The sequence below is a fragment of the Thermobia domestica genome, chromosome 9, assembly GCF_964235325.1.
Source record: "Thermobia domestica chromosome 9, izTheDome1.hap1.1, whole genome shotgun sequence".
Lineage (NCBI taxonomy): Eukaryota > Metazoa > Arthropoda > Insecta > Zygentoma > Lepismatidae > Thermobia > Thermobia domestica.
Genome location: NC_137462.1, coordinates 244,187,269 through 244,208,766, shown reverse-complemented (window position 1 = coordinate 244,208,766; position 21,498 = coordinate 244,187,269). Strand labels below are relative to the sequence as shown.

The following is a 21,498-nucleotide window of genomic DNA, read 5'->3' as shown; positions in this document are numbered from 1 at the left end:
GTTCAAACAATAACATTGAGCGTAGAATTTTCGCTTACAACTGTCAGCATTTTCAAGACCATGGTAGGGATATCTACACTCAATAATATACATCCACAGAATACACCTATTAAATCTTTGCTTCTTCTTCAGTTGTTGGTTGCGATTCCAACTTTTCTGAGGGCCGTGGTGGTTCAGTGGTAAAGAGTTCACCTCTGGTGCATGGGGTCCTTGGTTCGATCCCAGCTCTCACCAAATGAGCTTTATGGTGGACAAACACTATGAACGTGGGTTTCTCGGGGTTCTCCCGTTTCCTCCTGCTTTCTTCATTCCACCATTTCATTCATTTCTCATCATCACTGCCTCCTTTAGCCTATCCGGCATAATTGTGGGAAGTAAAACTAAAGATTTCATTTTTTCCAACTTTTGTCCAGAATACCCATATCCAAATTTAATTTTGATGCCATCATTTGAATAAAGAAGTCATCCTGTCTTTATACGAATGATTTTTTTTTTATCTATTTTACTTCTATCCCTATATAAATACAGATTCCTATCTTACATTTGAAAATACAGTTGTCAGTGAGAATTTGACGCTAAATATCATTTTTGAACGACCTACTATAAGAATGTAAAGGAGTAAAAGGGAATACCTTTGAGTTTATTGATAAAATTACTCGACAATAATAGTAAATATAGTTGTAAGCCAGCTTATTATTAAAATTTATTGATAATAATCAGTTATACTACTAGTTTTTTTTTCTTTGTGAACTATTTTTAAACTGCGTTTTGTATCGTCGTAAAATTACTGAGAACAGAACTATTCCATTTTGTTTATACTTTGACGTCACTCTCCTGGAATACCAATCCCTAAATCTCCCAGACATCTCAGTTTAACCGGGATAGTCACTGATTTTCATCATCTTCTCCCCCCCCCCCCCATGGTCATGAGGTCCTTGGTTCGATCCCTGTTTGCGCCAAGAGAACTTTGTAGTAGACAAACACTGGATTTTCTCAGAGTTCTCCCGTTTCCTTCACTTTCTTCGTTCATCACTTTCATTCATTTCTCATCATCGCCGTCTAGTGATGAGCAAATGCAAGACCAAGACCAAGACCCGGGTGGTCTTGGTCTTGGTCTTGGTCTTGCACATGCGGTCTTGGTCTTGGTCTTGCACTGGAACCCTCGGTCTTGGTCTTGGTCTTGGTCTTGCACACTTAGTCTTGGTCTTGGTCTTGGTCTTGCACACCCAGTCTTGGTCTTGCTTGCAAGAGTCTTGCAAGTTTTGCTTTTAAGAAATCTATGATTTTCATAAGTAAATTTTACTCTGGATATAAGGGATAATAAATCCTACATTGCGTCAATAGTGAGGGAAATACAATGTATGTTTCTAAATGTAATATATTTTACCTTCGTGTAAGTGTGATGATACTGTACAACATAGGCGATTACCTTTACTTATTTTTTTTTTCAATGGGTGATCACGCTTCACTACTTATAAGATAAATCACAACATTTCGTAATATTTTTATATGTTTTAACAGATCCAATACTCCACTGGTTCCCAAACTGGGGAGGCTACCCCTGACAGTGAGACGCATCAGATTACTGAAATACCATAAATTGCAAAATTATTTTTACACTCTAAAGGCGTCAGATTTTTTTTTCTTTCCAACCACGATTAGCTCATCTTTGTATTAAACAAACTCCCAATTAAATATTGAAATTTTGTTTTACTGATTCTAATATGTACTGTATGGGGCAGAAACAAGGACATTACGCAAAAACGATGAAACAATTAGACTTTCGAAATGTGGGCATGGAGAAAAAAGGAGAGAATCAGCTGGGTTGAACGGAAAACGAATGCGAAGGTTTTAGAAATTGTAGCAGTAAGGGAGAAAAGAAGAATTTTAGATGTAATTAAGAGGAGGACATTGGCTGAGGAGGAACTGTATTATGAGGGATGTACTAGAGGGAGGGAGCGAAGGAGATTGTAGTTGAAGAAAGATATTAAGACAGAAAAGTGTTACGTTAAGACGAAGAGACTAGCTGAGGACCAGTCATCGAAGCTTCTCAGCTGCAGCAAGTGACCTGCCAATAATGGCAGAATAGCTATTATTATGACGATGATGATATGTTTTGCAATATTGACCAAAAAGAGAGAAAAAATTAAAATAATAATAATTAAACCTCTTAATATTTTAGAATATGAAATTAAATTAAATTTGTGAGTTTTACGTCCCACGATTATGCCAGCTAGGCTAAAGGAGACGGTGATTATGAAAAATGAATAAAATGCTGGATTGAAGAAAGTGGGAGGAAACGGGAGAACCCCGAGGAAACCCACGCACACGGTGTTTGTCCAGCACAAAGTTCACTTGGCGGAGGCTGGGATCGAACGCGGGACCCCAAACACCAGAGCTGAACGCTCTACCACTGAGCCACCGCGGCCCCAATATTTTAGAATAATTTGAGGGAAAACTGAAAAGGACTCAACTGTCTATGTCTTTTGTGTAAACTCAATTTATATAAATTCTTTTGACCCACATTAGAAATACATAATAACGGCATCAAATTTCAAGTTATTTGAAATAAGTACGAAATCACTCTCAGTTGTGAATATAGATTATTTATTGTTGTATAATGTTATATCGTTGAATCCTAGATATGCCGTATACCTAAGGGAGCTATAAGTTATATTGATAAACAATTATTCAACGTATAAGCATCCACCTATGAAATCAAACTTGCGGTCACATGCGCTAAGTTTTTGTCAATGTCATGAAAATGTTATTTCAATATTAATAATGCTTGAACCTCAGAGCCAAGGCCATACCCATGTAGTCGGCACCTATGGTGTACGGAATTGCCGATGTTCAATACTACGTTTCTTTAGTTTTGGAAGAAGAAAACCACTAATATGTTTTGAAATGAAATGAAATATCCTCTTTAACGTCCAACGATTATTACACTGAGGCTAAGGAAAACAGTGATGATGAGAAATGGTGGAATGAAGAAAGTACGAGGAAACGGGAAAACCCACGCACAGGGTGTTTGTTCACCAAAGAAGCTCACATACCGCAAGCTGCGATCGAACCAGGGCCCCATGTACCAGAGGTGATCGCTCTGCCACTGAGCTACCGTGTTCATAACATGCTCTAGTTTATTTTTGCTTATCCACTTCTTATGGACACAACTATTCTTCGTATGGTTTCCCAAAATCAAATCATGAGCCGTCATGAATGATCAAATGATGACCAAAGTCAATCAGACACTGAAGTTATTATAACTTGTAACAATTCATAGAATTATGCTCTCGGTCGTCTCGTGAACAACCGATTCAAAAAACGACATACTGTAGCTATATGTTACAGGAGCAGATCGACTCACATGAATTGCATAAACTACTGGGAACACATTTACTCCGGCGGTATTTTTACTGGAGCCAAGAAGTTCACGTGAAAGATGTAATGATTTTCCCCTTCCTTTTTACATTCTATAAAAAATCAAGTAGTACCGTACTTGTGCAAGACTCTTGCGCAAGAGTCTTGGTCTTGGTCTTGGTCTTGCAGGTATGGTCTTGGTCTTGGTCTTGGTCTTGCACCCCTTGGTCTTGGTCTTGGTCTTGCATCGGGATTCCTGGTCTTGGTCTTGGTCTTGGTCTTGGTCTTGGTCTTGGTCTTGCATGCAAGACTCTTGCAAAAACTGCAAGACCAAGACTCTTGCGCTCATCACTATCGCCGTCTCCTTTAGCCTAGCCGGCATAAACGTGGGACGTAGAACTTAACCCTTAGACTACCAATTTCTTTTGTCAATATGAAGATTGTTTTTTATATATACACACATGACTCCTTTAATGTTCGAAATTCCTGACATCTGCACACAGTTTTTGAGACTAAACATTTTCATGGTTAGAGTTGAAGCGATGGGACAGTACCATGGAAATTTTACAATTGAAAAAAAAAATCTCAACAGTGTTTGCATTATTCTTATGAGACACAAGTGTCCCGTTAGTAGTCAAAGGGTTAAAGATTTCATTTCATTTAATTTTGAAGGAATTAAGGAAAAATTATCAGATTATTTATAAATTACATTTCAATTGCAATTTACTGGATCAGGTGCTTAACTTGGAATGAAGATTTGACACAAATGTGCATGATTTGTCACTATTTGGAGATTATGTTGAGTTCTAAGCAAGTTGCTGCGTCACAGGACTCAATTCAACGAGGTCTTATTCTAGTTCAGCAAAGAAGTAGGAAAGAGGGAAATAGCACTGGTTGCAAGTTTTTCGTGTTTGCACTATTATTAATGAAGTTCTTGTATGTAAATAGGAAATAGAAAATGAAGAAAATGGGAAAACAAGTTAGGAAGAAGAGAAGGTATCTATTTTGTGACTCAGGAGGAAAGATAAAAGCTCATTGTCTCGTGATTATATTATAATTAGAAAAAAACGTCGGGATTATGAAAGATCGGCGATTTCGAAACACGTATAAGTATAGAGAATAATGAGGAGAACTAGTTACTTGAAATAAAAAAAAAATGAAATTTTCAGTTTTACGCCCCACAGTTATGCTGGCTAGCCTAAAGGAGACGGTAATAATGAAAAATTAATGCAATGGTGGACAAGGGTGCAGATTTCTCTGTAAATTTTGGGGGGAGGACATTAAGATGCAAAAGGCATATATGAGGATTTTAAGACAAATTGAATTCAAATTATGTCAAATATTGCATATTCTTAAATACAATAAGGGGCCCACATGAGCTTTGGGGGGCCCAGGCCCCTTGGGACCCCCCAGGATCGGCGCCCTTGATGGTGGAATGAATAATGTGGGAAGAAACGGAAGAACCCCCCCCCACACGGTGTTTGTCCACCATAAAGCCCACTTGGCGCAAGCTGGGGTCGGACCAGGGACCCCAGGTAACAGAGGTGAATGTTCTACCACTGAGTCCCTGTACCTTGAAATTGAAATGTAGCCAAATGAAGTAAAATAAAATCTTTGAGCTTAACGTCCCACGATTACGCCTGTTAGCCTAAGGGAGAAGATGATTAAAGCAAGTGAATGATGATGGAATAATTGATGGAATGAGAAAGTGGGAGGAAACGGGAGTACCCCTAGAAAACCCACGAGCGCGATGTTGACCACCACAAACTTACTTGGCAGGGGATCGAACGAGGAACCCTACGCAGCAGGGCTAAGCGCTCAACCACTGAGCCACCGTGCCTCCTGGAAAAGTATTGGCAAAAGATATTGGAAATCACAGAGAAAAAGTGAACTCTGTCGAAGGTAATCGATGATTAGAACAATCTGAAAAGAAATTGTGTTTCAAGAGATGCTATAGATGCTATTGTGGAAGGGTAATGATCGAGGAGAAGAAGAAGACTACAGTTGATGAACGATGTTAGAAGGGTTTATTCACTCTGAAATCAGTAATGTAAGAGAAGATATACGGGAGTACATAACATATACTATATTCCCGTAACATTTTTAAAATTCAGCACATTATCACATTAAATTTACGAATTACACGGATATACGATGAAAATGTAGGATATTCTGTCTCTGTTTGCTTTGTGATTAATACTTACTTATTAAAGATAAATCCTTAGTTACATCGTTAATTGTAAGTTAAGAATTCATTAAAGGAGTTCTTAAATATTTAAAATTTTATTGAATTTTCAGATCTGGGAAATGTGGGAAAATTTGTAGCCCCCCAAAATATCTCAAAATAGATTCCCTCTGTAAGCTCTTAGATTTAATTTCATTTCAATGGCGGAATTCTAATAATCATAATTTCTCCATAGGCTACATTAATTTCGTTTTTAGAACCTGCAGCATAGAGATACTGTTGATCAGAGCTACTGTAAAAGCTTGTGTTACCGGTATTCAAGAATTATGTAGTAAGAAGGTGATGAATGTTATGCTTGAGATATAGTATAATAAATGTATCTTTTATGAAAATTACACGCATTAGCAAAAACAATACGAAGGGAAGGCAATGGTTGACGGAAGATAAAGTGGCACAAAAACGTGCTGTTTTATTATTATTATTACTTTTAGTGAGTACACGCTATATTCTTGAAAAACTAAACCTACCCAAAAGTTAGTATTACCTTTCAGGCCAACAACAAGCATTAGCTAAGAATTGAAGCACATAGATATTATTATTATTATTATTATTATTATTATTATTATTATTATTATTATTATTATTATTATTATTATTATTATTATTATTATTAAATTCAAAACGTGCAGTACTGAGAAAAGTTCTTACAATTTAAATGAACATATGTTAAGAGAAATAACAGAGCAATTCTTTCAAAAATTAAACTGTTTTAACTTTATGATAAGGGTTGTAGCTACCAATCTTGATTTTATTGTTATTGTTTATTCTCAGTGTTTTTTATGTTATAATCTTTTACTCAAAGAACCATTTTTTTATGTTAAGATATTGCAATAAGTGACCAAGATTTTTGCATGCTAGATGTGCAATTTTAAGCAATTTTGATTCATTTTTAAACGGTAATTAAATGAGACTTTAACTTGCATACTTCTTTTAATTGTATAGTATGAAAATGACTTTTTTTTTTTTTTTAGAAAAAAAATTGTTTTATATATCAGTTTGAACCTTACAATTCTAATATATTAACCTTCTGACAAAGGCTTTAAACTCTCTAATAGTTATTCTATATTATAAATTTTCTGGTTTGTTTAAAATGATTATATAATGGTTTTAACATAGTTCTGTATTTCTGACTATAAGTAGAGACGAAACTTTTTCGTTAATGCGATATGTGCTAAACGTTGAAAAAATGTGTATATGTTTCAGGGAACCTCAAACTTTGCGTTTTCGAGGCAGAAATCGCGTTTATATTATCGCGATTTTTTTGCGAAATTCGGCATTACTTGCGATAAATGCGAATTAAAACGAAAAAAGTGAAATTATTGTTAATTACTGCTAATAATAACTGAAAAGCGTATTTCCAATTGAAGTTCTCAACAGTGAGGGTAAGAAAGTTGACATTGTATCATTGTTAAACAGTTTCAAAGTTAACCACAGGTCTTTTACTGTCAGCTCGTTACGTTCAATATGGTTGCAGTCTCGAGTGTTGATGCCGAGAGATTCTTTTCCAAGTATAATATGATTGTTACTGACAGGAGAACAAAGTTAAAAGAAGAACTGGTAATGTCTTGCTGCATGTTATCTTTTAACTAAGGATGACGTTAGAGGAAGTGTTTAAATTTTTGCATTAATTTCCATATTTCAGTGAATACATTAGTTAGAATGTGCACCTAATGAAGGTATATCCTCATTTAAATAGATATACACCTTATTACCAAAAATATACTGTTTACAAGTTTCATATTAAAAACAGAAACTTGTGCTACATTTAAAAAATAAATGCGACATAAAAGCGAAAATTGTGATAATTGATGCTACAAAATATCATAATTGTTGCGAAAAAGTTTCGTCTCTAACTATAAGCTGTTCACAGCACTTTAAAAAAGTTATTATTATTATTATTATTATTATTATTATTATTATTATTATTATTATTATTATTATTATTATTATTATTATTATTATTATTATTATTATTATTGTAAGTTTATATCTAATAATCCTATGCCTAAGCCTAATAAGCCCTATAATAGTGATGTATACCATTAACTTGTTATTGCAATCTAATCTATTTTATGTGTGCATAAATAATGTTCATCTAATTAAGGTTGGTTTCTACAGTTAAAAAAAAAAAAAAGTACTTAAATAAATATGAACATATTTACCGACAAAGACTTTCTGAAAGAAACAAAAACTTAGTTTTGTTTACCTTTATTTCACATACCGTATTACTAGCAAGTCGATAATGAGGAAAACTGAAGGAATTTTCAAGAAAACAAAAACAAAAGAAAGAGAAGACAGATATTCTGAAAAAAAAATTGAAGGTATTAATTTGTGAGAATACGCGGGAGGGAATTCTCTTTTGAGTTCAAAGTCTTCTTCCTACTAAATCTTCTTCTCTGAGTTAATTGAAAAGGAAAAAGAATGCTTCCTTATTTTTCAATTAAAATGTTCACTGAGATAAAGGATCAAGAACTTGCCTGTAATTATTATTTTCACCAATGTATCTCATTGTTCAAAGTTAGCGCGTAATGGGCAAGAGGCAGGGGCGCCCGAAGAAAATCTTCTAGGGAGGGGCTCATCTCTCCATGGTTGCTATATTACATCTGGTATTTCTGGTATTTAACATACGTGATTTGCTATGTTACGTAAACGTTTTCATGAGCCAGGAAGGGGTCGGGCCCCATCCTGCCCTCCCTTTCGGGCGCCCATGACAAGAGGTGATTATTTTCATAGATTTAAAAGGTGAAGGTATTTACCCAAAGAACAGAAAACAGCATTGTTTTCGGTTAATTTATTGTACCAGGAGGTCCAAGCACTCTTCACACGAAAACGCCATGAATCCGAAATTCACCTCGAAATTCATACTTTTGGAGTTGGTGTTATTGTGATGTCTGTCTACCGCACCATACCATCTGTCTCTCTGTCAACCTCTCAGAAAATTCAGCACACTGTATAGTACAATAAGCTTGAATTTCAGCACAAACAGCCTGAAATTGGTTTGGCGATGGCGAGTTCATTTCTGAATGGCCATTTTTAAAACTACATGTAAAACGAAATCGAAATCAGTTGTTTCAACAAATTGATCGAAACTTTATTGTATTAGCGTGTAAAATAATAATATTGTCATTGTGTTCATATGTAATACTTTCAGTGTAGAATTACCTATATGTTTTTGGGTATTAAAAAAACAACATAATTTCCTTTTTTAATTTCTGGAGCTGTATAGTAAAATTGTGACTAATTTTACCACATACATGTAGTCAGTAGTGTTACATGCACTATTACTATAGATATACCGCATTGACTTGACATCTAGTCTTCCATTCCAAGCACTGCTATTGGTTGAAGGAATTCTGCTCTCTTTCGCTAAGGCTCTCTCGCTCTGCAACAGCTGAACTCTTATTGACTCAACGGGTGGGTGTGTAACGTGTGTGAGCTTTAGTTCACATTTTTGCCAAGGCTCAAGACATTTTGGCAGCACTATAGATTAGTAACTTTATCAATTAGTGATTTCTTTTTAAGTCTGTGATTGTTATGAAGAAACAAAATGTAACTTGATATCCAGTGTAAGCCTAAAAACCAACCAACAACTGTCATGACAGCCTTTTATGGACCTGAGGCGTTCCAACGCCATCTGTTAGCGATCGACTGAACTACGTCCATCCTAACAAGGAACACATGGTCGGCGCCCTGCGTCGTCCTGCCTCTAACAGGTGTATCATGACCTTTCTAGACCTAAAGCCTGTGACAAACATCTTCGCATTTCAGCTAAACGAATAAAACGCAAGCATTGACGCGACGTTGCCAAGTGGTAAAGGGGCGTGGCTATGGCTTTGCTAAGCAGACGAACTACAGCGCGATCAGGTGGCAAGAATAGATTGAAGTGAATGTGTAAAAAATAAATGTGGCAAAACAGCAGGCCTCTCATTTGCTAGCAGCATTTAAAGGGGACTTGGAGCGCCGCCTTCAAATGCCAAGATGTTTGTCACGCCGTTTAGTTAGTCGCCGTCATATCTTTTATTCATATGACTCACCAGTTTGACACACGATGCTGGTTGCACGCCGAAAATTGGTGAGCACAGGCCTGGAATCGAAGTCGGGACGTGAGTCCAACGCTATAACCACTAGAGTATGGTTTAAGCGTATTCCCTACAAATTCACTTTACTCCCTAAAACTTATGCACGTAGTATATCATTTTCACAACTTGATGCACGTAGTATATCATTTTCACAATATTGCATGTCACTGACTTTTCAAACGTTGACTCATTTTCTTGATAGCGTGACATAAATATATGAAATGAAATACAATCATTAAGTTTTACATCCCACTGTTATGCTGTGTAAGCTAAATGAGATGGTGATGATGAGAATGAATGAAATGGTGGAAGAAAAAAGCGGGAGGAAAGAAAGGGAGAGCCCCAAGAACATCCTCGAGCATGGTGTTTGTCCACTAATGACGTAAGTATAATACAGGAATACCTACAAAGAATGGATGACGCAAAGTTCATGATAGAAATTTTATGTGGAAAGCGAAAAATGAGTAAAGCATCTAGCAACTACAAATATGCAGGATGGCCCAAAAGTAGGTATACGGTCCCGTGTTGTATTTTTTATCATTTCTTATTGTTATCAAACAGGTAGATCTAGTTTCTTTATTATTTGTTCTTAACGTCTTTTTACTTATCACTTAAGCCCGGAACAGTCGAAGCAAATAAATCCATAAACCACAATGTTATACTTGATCAATACAGGGGTGTATACCTACTTTTGGGCCATCCTATATATTAGAAGGACATAATTTAATCAAGTGTAAAACTGTTAATCAACGTCCTACATGAAGACGAGGGAAGAGATGTTTGAGGTCAGGACTCTGGGAGAGGTGACAAGCACATTGCTTTACTGGAGACACATGTCACGAGAATTAAGAGGGTCTATCGTGATCCTTAGGGGGTGGGATAGCATGGTCATCCCTGTGTAAAACAGGGAATTAACAGATTGTTTTGGTTCTGTGGTCAGCTGTGTTTGACTTTTGACCGGAAAACAGTACTGTAGGGCAACACTGTCAATACAGAGGGGGCATCTTTCGCGAGTGATCGGCAGTTATATTCAAGGACACATAACTCAGTTTGTCATCATTTATTTTGTTAGAGATTTAAATGTGTAGATTTTTTCTCCTTGTAGTTACCCATCAATAAGCATATTCATAATATATAGTATGGTATTTGTTTAGTTTGAATTACTCAAGTCAATACGGCGTTTACCAAATATATATAGGGTGTTTCTAAAGATCATTTACAACGTTTAGGAGATGATCCTAGCCATAGAAAAAATCCATACAAACATTTTCTCCTAATCGACTTGTGTCAGAGGTGCAGGCAGCCGAAAGTGTGGGAAAATGAACTTTGGAGTGTACCATCTCTAAAACTAATAGCAGTAGAGTTAAGGTGACATGTTATCATCTTAGATTTGTCTATCCTGAAGTACTCTATTCAGAATTATTTAATGGCGGCTCAAGAGATCCCCCCCCCCAAAAAAAAGTTACAGATTCCCGGATATTGCGTTAGGAAAGATAGATTCGGTTGATGACTTATGGAATTAAATTCCACCAGTTTAGAAACATTCGTTGGTAGAATGTCACTATCTCAAAAAGTATCAAAATGGCAACGGTTCTTTAGCTTGTTATGCCTGCTTATATAACTACAGTAGTGAATAAGTAGATGAAATATTAGTTTAATTACTTTGATTATGCCCTATGGGCTAAAGAAGGCAAGTAGCTAATGAAAGTGAATGATTACAATTACGGAAGAACTAATTGAATGAGGATGTGGAAGAAAATGGGAAATTCACAGAAACCCATAATGAACTCATTTGATCTGGGATCAAACCTGGAGACACTTGCACCAAGGATGAACGCTCTACCACTGAGCCATTCTGCTTACTTCTCTTTCTAAGATTGTTGATAATGAATGGAAGGTGATAACACATGAAAAGAAGACTATGTAACAAAAGCTGAAATTTTCGAGGCGAATAGTGGTAAGCAGGGTTTAAAATGAGGGACAACGGGTGTGAACGCCGTTCCCACACTTCCAAAATACATATTATGGCATCCTTCCATTTCCTAAAAAAATTACAATGGGCAAAGATAGGCACAGGGGATGTCGTGATGTCATGTCTCCCCCTACATTTTCAGATCCACTTTTACGCCTGGTGGTAAGATGAGAATGCTATGGAAGTGTGGTAGCAGGCTATCCATAAGGAATAATAATAATATGGACTGTTACAAAATGCCAGCTGTATAGGATGAACCCACTCCAGCGCCAGCCCAAATTCAATTTTCAATCATATCCATTTGATTTATCATACGAATATATGACGCTCAAATGATGAAATTAATGCCACGAAGTTCTTCGCTTTTCTTCCTTTCATTATCGTAATCCACAAAACTTTATTTTAATATAGACCTAATATTGATAAACGTATCACTGATTATCTATGAAACTTAAATGTTTGTTCGTCTATAAGTGTAATTTATTTATTTATTTATTTATTTCAGATGACGCCAAACGCCAGTCCCTCGACCACGTGACAGATAAAGTGCCAATGGAAACCCGCATTGAAGTTCTAGTCATCGCGAAGGAAAGAGACATCAAAGTGTGATTGTCTCTTAGCCATACATTACAAGTAAGTCTTCTTACAACAGGAGGGTGATCTCGGAACAGTTCCTATCCATTCTTCTATGGAAGAATATTTTTTGTCCCTTTTGTCCTTTGATTTCGATAATAACAAGATATAATCTCTTATTTAGCAAAGCTTACCAATTCTTATTGTATTGTATTGTATTGTATTGTATTGTATTTATTTATTTTTATTTATTTATTTATTTATTTATTTATTTATTTATTTATTTATTTATTTATTTAATTTTTTTTTTTTTTTTTTGAAAAAATGAACTTATCAAGTGATCTATTCAGTATCAGCATACAATTTTTCGGTAGTTTTATGGGCGTTTGTTGTATTGCTTGCTCACATTCTGTTTATCGCTGTCTGTTGTATTGCTCGCTCACATTTCGTTCATCGCTATCTGTTGTATTGTTTGCTCAAACTCTGTTTATTACTGTTTATTGTATTGCTTGCTCATATTTTGTTTATCGCTGCGTGTTGTATTGTTTGCTCAAACTCTGTTTATTACTGTTCGTTATATTGCTTCCTCACATTTGGATCACGCAAGTGTGACTCATAATACTGTATGTTAGAGCGATCATCGCGATAATTGTTGAACAGAAGCGAATTTTGGAATTATTTTTACACAATAAATAGCTAGAGCGATTATCATGGCCGAGCTCGTTAATGGAGTCAATCCTTTAACATCGTCATGGGTAACGGTGACTATAACGATAACTATCACCCGTATCTCACTTTCTACTATTGAAACAAAGGTAACAAAAGTTACATATCTCATCGTTAGATGGTAGCAAGCATACTCCAGTGGTTGACAAGTATAGGACGAAATTGAAACTTCTAACGTGTGATCCTTTTTTTTCTATCTGGACCCTACCAGAGTTTATTATTGATATACAGTATTTACTGAGCGCCTCTTTTATGAAATGTACACTTGTTTTATTTTTAAAAAAGAATTATATGTTCCAAACAATGTCCTAATTTTAAAGGAATAAGTTCATATCAACATTATTTAAAGAAAGATATAGCTTTGCTCAAAAGAGGAATAACAATTTAAACCACAATTTAGCCACAGTTATCATAGGTTGGATATGACGTTCCCCACGTCGTTCGATAGTTACTTCTCACGTCCAGTATTGCTTTGGGAAGCAAATTTACAGTTGTCTGCTCGTGAAACAAGATGTCTATCTGCAATAGTGACGGAATGATAATAGGGAACAATGAAGAAACGAAGGGAAATTATGCAGCTAAGGAATAACTGGAATTTAGAAATATTTTATTATAGTCATTATTATTATTATTTCAACAAAATACTTACAAAAGATAGGGAGGATACTTAATTCTCTTACAATCAGGGCCGGATCTAGGTATTTTGACACCCTAGCGAGGATATTTCGGCGCTCTCTGTTCCAATTGACGCCCTTTTAATTAAAATAAAATGAAATATTTCAGTTTAACATCCCACGATTATGCCTGCTTGGTTAAGGGAGACGGATGATAAAGGCAAATGAATGGTGATGGAAGAAATATTGGAATGACAATGTAGGAGGAAACAGAGTGCCCCGAGAAAACCCACGGACACTATGTTGTCCACCACAAACTTACTTGGCAGGGAATCAAGTCCTGGACCCCATGCAGTAGAGGTAAGCACTGTACCGCTGTGCCACTGTGCTTCTCGCCAATTTACCTAAACAAACAAAAAAAAATCCTCCTGACTTGAACACAACTTAATATCATGTCGATTTTGATCTAACAAACAGTGAAGCAAGCTACCATACATGGTACCTTGCTTTAATGCTTTTACATAGCTTGTTGTATAAATAGTAATTGTTCACCGTATTAAAGTTACGAACTTCACAAAGCAAATAATAATAATAATAATAATAATAATAATAATAATAATAATAATAATAATAATAATAATAATAATAATAATAATAATAATAATAATAATAATAATACAAAAGCGCTTTATTTTTCTTCCGTAAGATCCAAACTTGAATATGCCTCACTTATTTGGAACACTTCTGTGAAAACACGTAGTCAAAAAGTTGAGCAGATACAAAGCGAATTCTCACGTTTTCTCACATTCAATAGAACAGGACTTTACCCAAAATACGAACCGTATGGTAATTTACTTGATAACTTTACACTTCAGACACTTGAACAAAGACGGACGTTGAACGACCTTTTTCTTTTCTTACACAAACTTTTGCACAACAAAATAGACTGTATTGACATAATTGCTAAAATAATGATCCAAGTTCCATCCCTCAAAACACGCAGGTGAAATGGTGGTCTGTTCTACTGCAGGAAGACACGTACAATTGCACTGCATATATGTCACCTACATGGAGAGTTTTGCTACGTACAATAAAATCATTAAGAGTTATAAAAATGTAGACATAGGATGTTCTGAAAAGTAATTTAAAAAACTAATATTGAGTGTTCTGTAAAAAGACAAGTTTAAGTAAATTGTATTATTTTAATTTAATATTCTATATTCAAGCATCAGGTTCATTATAATTTAATTTTTGCATTCAAGTTTTACGTTATACTCTGACATTAACGAACTATTTGCTGAGCAAAACAATATATTCACTAAAAAACTACGTGCGTGTTAGTTGGCAAAACTCTAATACGTACGTAGTTTTTTAAATGTGAATATAGTATATTGTTTTGCTCAGCAAATAGTTTGTTTGTGTTTAATTATTTACAAAGCCAAGCTTCTACTTATGGAAAATCTAACATTTGTTCATATGTATTCAAGTTCATATTAGACATTGTAATTGGGCAGCAATGCCTGTTGTGTCGATAAATAAATAAATAAATAAATAATAGAATCGTTCCCTGAGCCGCCCTAGGCGACTGCCTATTTCGCCTATATGGGTGAGCCGGCCCTGTTTAGAACCCACTGCTACTCCATATCTCTACCCTGTTGACCGACCTCATTTGTTCGAAAATAGGTTCGTAAGTATAAGTTTACCAAAATTAAGTAAAGATTCCAATATTTCTAGACTTGAAAGTATGGACGAAGACATCAATAATTCAAATAATTGTCAAATGACCCTCCATAAAGAGTAATACAGAGTATGTCCTACTGTACTATACATCCTGTGATATGGACCTCAATGAACGTTCATACGCTGTATATATTTTCTCAGCTACCATATTTCTCTCAGAACTTTCCTTATTTCCACCTCGTGTGAATACTTTGGATACAAATGTAGAAACGTATCACTCGATTCAATTCACGTGCTACTCTTATCGTCATAAATGACGCTTTCGTTCCCCTTTTACTACGAAAACACGAGAATTGCCTCTTGAAAAGACATTTGGTAACGCAAATGCCTCATACATTACCTTAATCAGAGATTCGTGATAGGCTGGTGTTAAATTTTTATGTGAAAATGACATGCAATGTCGTATACGGAGCGGGTTTTCCACTTTTATTTTCTGACTCTAAAAAATTAAAAAAAAAAAAAAACTATTATTGCCTTTGTAAAACACCACTAAATGTATATTTTAAAAAAAGTTTATGTTTTCTGACGCGTGAGCAAGAAAAATAACTTAAGATTGTGGAATGGATAAATGTTAGAGATATGAGTAATGTTTTTTTAAACGATTTAGGAGTAGTTAATTTTATATAATACTTATGACAACAGCACCCATTGGCTACACAGATATATATATAAAAATGTTTAGTGTAAAATTAATGTATTGAACATGCACATAATATTTCACGTCTTAAACTTCCTTTTGCTTATGAAATAGTTTCAATTATGCAGTCTATTTATTCCTTAATATTATATCTGTGCAATTTGCTAATTAATTAGTTTAGTTGATAATTGTTAAGTGTATGGAGTCTTATTTTCATATAGAATTTTAGACTATTATTAAACGTAGCGAAATAGAATGAAATATTAGTAAACGGAAGTGGATATTCCCTGTACTACAACGGACATACACATAAACTTCATACAGTCATTTACGTATTTAAGCATGCTTATACAGCGGTACATTAAATTAGTAGCTTCAGATGTCAGATAAGCACTACTCTACAGTTAGTAAAGGGTACAAAAAACCGGCTCGCCTGCATGTTTGTGTTGAAACACCTTATTATTGTCAGCAAAGTCGACACCAGTGAGTGTTGCGGCAGTTAGGTAAGTAGGGGTCTTATTGTTACTGCATATCCGCGAGAGTCAAAGCCGTGAAAATTAGTTGCAGACGAGTGTGCGACAGATATTCGCAAGATGTACTCCCTTCAGCAAAGAATAGCAGTAGTTGAGGTATTTGTGTTCACCGGTTCCTGTTTAAGGAGACTCAGGATTTTTTTTTCAGACAAGTTTCCTTGTGTAGGTGTTCTTGGAAAGAGCAGTATTGGTGAAAAAGAGACGAACAGGATCAATTATTGCATCGGTACATCAAGAGTTCATTTTCAGCACCTTCTGTAATTTTCTATAACTTTGATGAGTATAGATTTTCCATTAATGACATGTGTGTGTGTGTGTTTCTGTCTGTACCATCAGATAACATTGATTTTTTTTTTAATATAAAAATCACTCATTCAACTTCATGAGAGGCGGGTCGGTTTTTCGTGGGCCACCCTGTATATATGTCACTATTATAAGGAGATAACAAAGACAAATACAATTTGGTAGTTAACTCTTTGCTATTTTCTATGACTCATTTGCTCTTAATTTGCATTTGAAATGTATACGAAATATTGTTAGCACATTCAGAAAAAGAGTACAAAGATATTGTGTAGTTTCTGGTTGGGTAAAATAAAAATATCGTAGAACCAATCGTCTACTTCTGCTTGTTTCGAGCAGGTCAGCGTTCTTCTGCTTTTAACATTTAGCCAGTATCTAGTTGTGGTGTTACATGGTCGTATGTAGTGACATAATCGAACAAATGCAAAATAATGTTTGTATTTAGTTTTTTTTTTTTTTTTTTTTTTTTTTTTTTTTTTTTTTTTTAAAGCAGATTATAAACGAACACGGTAACTATTAATATTATAGGCCTATAAATTACAATTATTCTCTCGTATCTTCGTTTCCAGATACTCATAGTTAACAATATAAATGGATTTTTTAAAAATCTTTTTTAAATGTAGGATATAGTCCTGTTAAAAAAAATGGCTATCTTTCTCTGTTTGGAAAGACGTTTATTCACGTGCGTATATTGAATTAAATAAAATAACTGAGCATCATTTCGACCAATTGCGGTATTTACTTCAAATTAAAGTTAAAATTTTCTACGCGCAGATGTAAGTACAGGGGTTCTATGGCCTATGTTTTTCAACAGGTCTCTACACTCATGTACACTCATGTCCAAAATTATTGTCGCATATCTATAAATATGTTGTTGTAGGAATATAATTTGATAACGAATTCGCCCGCGGCAAAGACATGTATATGGCAAATTTCATGTCAAAAGAGCACTAAATATGAATAATAAAACGAAAATAAAACTTTCTTGTCCATTTAGCAACATTTTGTTTTACTCGCTCTAATTTTCGTATTTATGATTCTTTTCCTATGACATTTACCACAAATATACATTTCCCGATTATATACATAGTATCAGTATTAAAAGTACCTTGCAAAATCATAATCAAATTATATTCTTACAAGAAGACAGTTATAGATATGCGACAATATTTACATGAGTGTACATACAAACTTAGAATCAATTAATTAAAATTGGCATTTCTTTTCTTTCTTCTTTTTTTTTTTTTGTATAGTAAAATGTACTAAATACTACTTAATTAAACCTTTTATGTCCTCTAATAAGTCTTTTTTCTACACGTTCTGAGGCAGGCATTCTGACTCAGTGGTAGAGCGATTACATCACATAATTAAAATATTGGGTTTGATTCCAGATCATGTGAGCTTGTGATAGATATCTCATTATACTCATTCTAACCTTTTGCAATTATTAATTGTTCATCTTTAGCCTACGGATCGCGAATTCTGTCGAGGAATTTGAAGCTTAAAATGCTGTATATAAAATGAACGCTTTCAAAGTTTTGACTGGAAATCCAATCGAAAAACGTCCATTAGGAAGACATAGGCACAGATGGGAAGACAATATTAAGATGGATGTCGCAGAAATAGGAATAGAATGTAGAAACTGGATCCAGTTGACTAAGGACAGAAGTCAATAGAAAGCTTTTCTAAACGCGGAATTGGACCTCCGGGTTCCATAGGCCATCAAGTTAGTTAGTTAGTGTACAGGTCGTTACCGGAACATGTTCAAGTAAAGATCTCAAGACTTCAGTCCTCTGGTACTTTGTTCGTGAATGCTTCTTCCTAATCCGGTCATTTAAGAGTCTTCATCCCGGCGAAATTAAAATACCGCTAATTTTACAGTAATTATGTGATATCTTCAAATAGATAAAAGATAATCGAAATGTGGAACAAGAGCGCCTAGACAATATTATTTTACATGAGAAACCGTTATCACGACTCACTTATCTGCTTTCGATTTCGAGCCATTTTGAAAATCGGCATTTATTTTCGCGTTTCTAAACAGCTGAAAACGGAAAGCCACTAGGTGACTTGTGATAACGGTACCTCACGCAAAATAATATTGTCTAGGGCGCTCTTGTCCCATATTTCAATTATCTTTTATCTATTTGAAGATATCACATAATTACTGTAAAATTAGCGTTATTTTAATTTCGCCGGGATGAAGACTCTTTAGATTGGTCTTATTATAAACACTCGTCAGACAAGAAGATAGAATGATACCCAGGATTAGAGTGTCACTGAATTACCTGACTGGAGCTTGGTTCTCCATTCGACCAACTAGTACAACGTTTTAAGTATTACTCTTATAGCTACGTCCTCCAAAATATTGAGGGTTTTTTTTTTATTTGAATATGCCTTAGATAAATCATAAGTTCTTGAGTTTATAATCTAGTTGTGGTTTATATCAGTCATTTTATTTGTGAGTAAACTAGAAAAAAAATAATAACACATATGGAGTGAAGAAATAAAAACAGCCTTTCTGGTGCGACGATACTGACTAATTGCTAGCCTTTCATACGGCGATTATGACTAATTACATCATGTTTTGTAAATAACAGAACGCTACTGATTTAAGTATGAAAAATATTCCTAAATAAAAAATTGCAAGTCTTAAGTCTTTCTTTTTTTTTTTATTTCGAGACTTCATTTATCATATGTATATATGATATGTACCCATTCTATCTCTCTTTACTTATTCTAATAATATATTTATACAAGAAAAAAATGAGGGAAAGAAACTGTGGATGGGATCTAACTGTTGGAATAAATTACGAAATATGTTTTTATGGATTAGTCTCACGTTGAAGCATAACCTGTAGGAGGCCGAAGGGTATTTTTTTTTTTTTTTTTTTTAATGTCGAGTGAAGCTATTGTAATGGAACAGAAGAAATGATACACGTACTTCTCCAGACACTGGAGAAAATCGGAACTCGGTAGCTGGAAGAGTCCTTCGGCTGAAAGGTTCTGTGATTTATATAAAGTTTCACAAAGCAGACGGCTCTCAGAGCAAAAAGACGCTCACAGGTGTAAAACGCGTTGAGGGTGTATTGTATACAGCTGCATTCCTTCGTGGTAACGAAACATGGCGTCATTACATCATTTTACCCCCTCTTCCCCAATCGTGATACTTTTACATATCATTCTCTTCTCTCTCTCTCTCTCTCTGTCCTTTTCTCTCTCACACACACAGATAAAAACACTCACAAACAAGTAGGAACAAAAAAAACTCTCACAAACACAATACATGAAGTCTGTATAGAATAAATATAAAATATATTATGGTAAATAGACTCAGCTGCTAGTGACACTTCTATTCCTATTGTTATTAATAATAGTAATAATAAATAACAATATCTATGCATCTTTTTTGTATTGTGAACTTCTGGTAGGCTGAAAGAAGGAAAGATACTATAGTTCAATATCTGTCTACAAGTACAACCTTACTTTTAACGAATTTAAAGACGAAATCATCGTCACAAATAATTTAAATAACTTCACACGAATTGGGAAGTTTCCAAGCACTACAACTCTCACCTTGTCTCTAGTCTCTTCGATTTCACGAAAAAAAAAAAAAAAATCGCTTTAATTGCAAATCACATTTCCCAACATGTACGAGGGTAAGTTACATCTGTGGTAGGATTTTTGCTGGAACATTGTTGCCAGAATGCGCTATTTTATGTTTAAAAAAATATTTTTTTCTGAATACGTAAAAAATAGCCTTTACAACTGTCAACACTGCAAAACAACATGCAGTTTTTATCCCATCCAATAAATATTGAAACGTATTAAACATTTAGACGTGATTACCGCGATTATTTTTCTTTCTGCTCCATGCAATTTGCAATTTTTTTAAAATTACACTTCTGGTCACTTAACAATTACTAAAATTCAACGTTACGATTTATCTCATTGGTTTTATTCTCAAAATATCTCCATAGACAAGTCTAACTTTTGTCACAAAAATCATGTCTGTCTTTCTTAAGAAAAATATACTTGATCATTGTTTGGGTTACATTTCTTTTCGGATACTCTGTAATCTTATATATAAAAGAGAACGCACAAATCCTTTGTTCCCTCATCACGCTAATACGGCTGAACCAATTTCTTTCATTTTTGGGGGGTTATTAGGATTTGGACCCTAGATGGTTTTTATCATATCACTTTAATTTTCAATTACCAGTGTCTTGAGATAATTGACCATTCAAGTGTCCATAACGTACAAATCCTTTGTTAGTTCATCATAGGTAAAAATAAACGTATTTATATGCAACCCGCATGACCGTGTCACTCGGCGGGTTAACATAAATGACAGGCGATATAATGTTAACATTTACTGCAATCTACTATGGTTTTTATCATATCACTTGAAAGCGAAAAAGTAAAAATTATCTAAGTAACAAAGTTTATTGCGTTCCGGGGTGACCGCAGCGAAGCGGGGCGGGTTAACATAAATGACAGGCGATATAATGTTAACATTTACTGCAATCTTCTATGGTTTTTATCATATCACTTGAAAGCGAAAAAGTAAAAATTATCTAAGTAACAAAGTTTATTGCGTTCCGGGGTGACCGCAGCGAAGCGGGGCGGGTTAACATAAATGACAGGCGATATAATGTTAACATTTACTGCAATCTTCTATGGTTTTTATCATATCACTTGAAAGCGAAAAAGTAAAAA

The 21,498-nt window shown here is 34.8% G+C and overlaps 1 protein-coding gene across 3 annotated transcripts in view; it reads left to right on the top strand.

Annotated features, from left to right (window-relative positions):
- LOC145660640 (uncharacterized) overlaps window positions 1-21,498 on the top strand; it is a 218,235-nt gene that overhangs the window by 116,712 nt on the left and 80,025 nt on the right. For all 3 annotated transcript variants that reach the window (XM_081725931.1, XM_081725932.1, XM_081725935.1), the window contains exon 2: window positions 12,162-12,289. The gene's annotated coding sequence lies outside the window, so the exon portion shown is untranslated. The remainder of the gene's footprint in view (window positions 1-12,161; window positions 12,290-21,498) is intronic.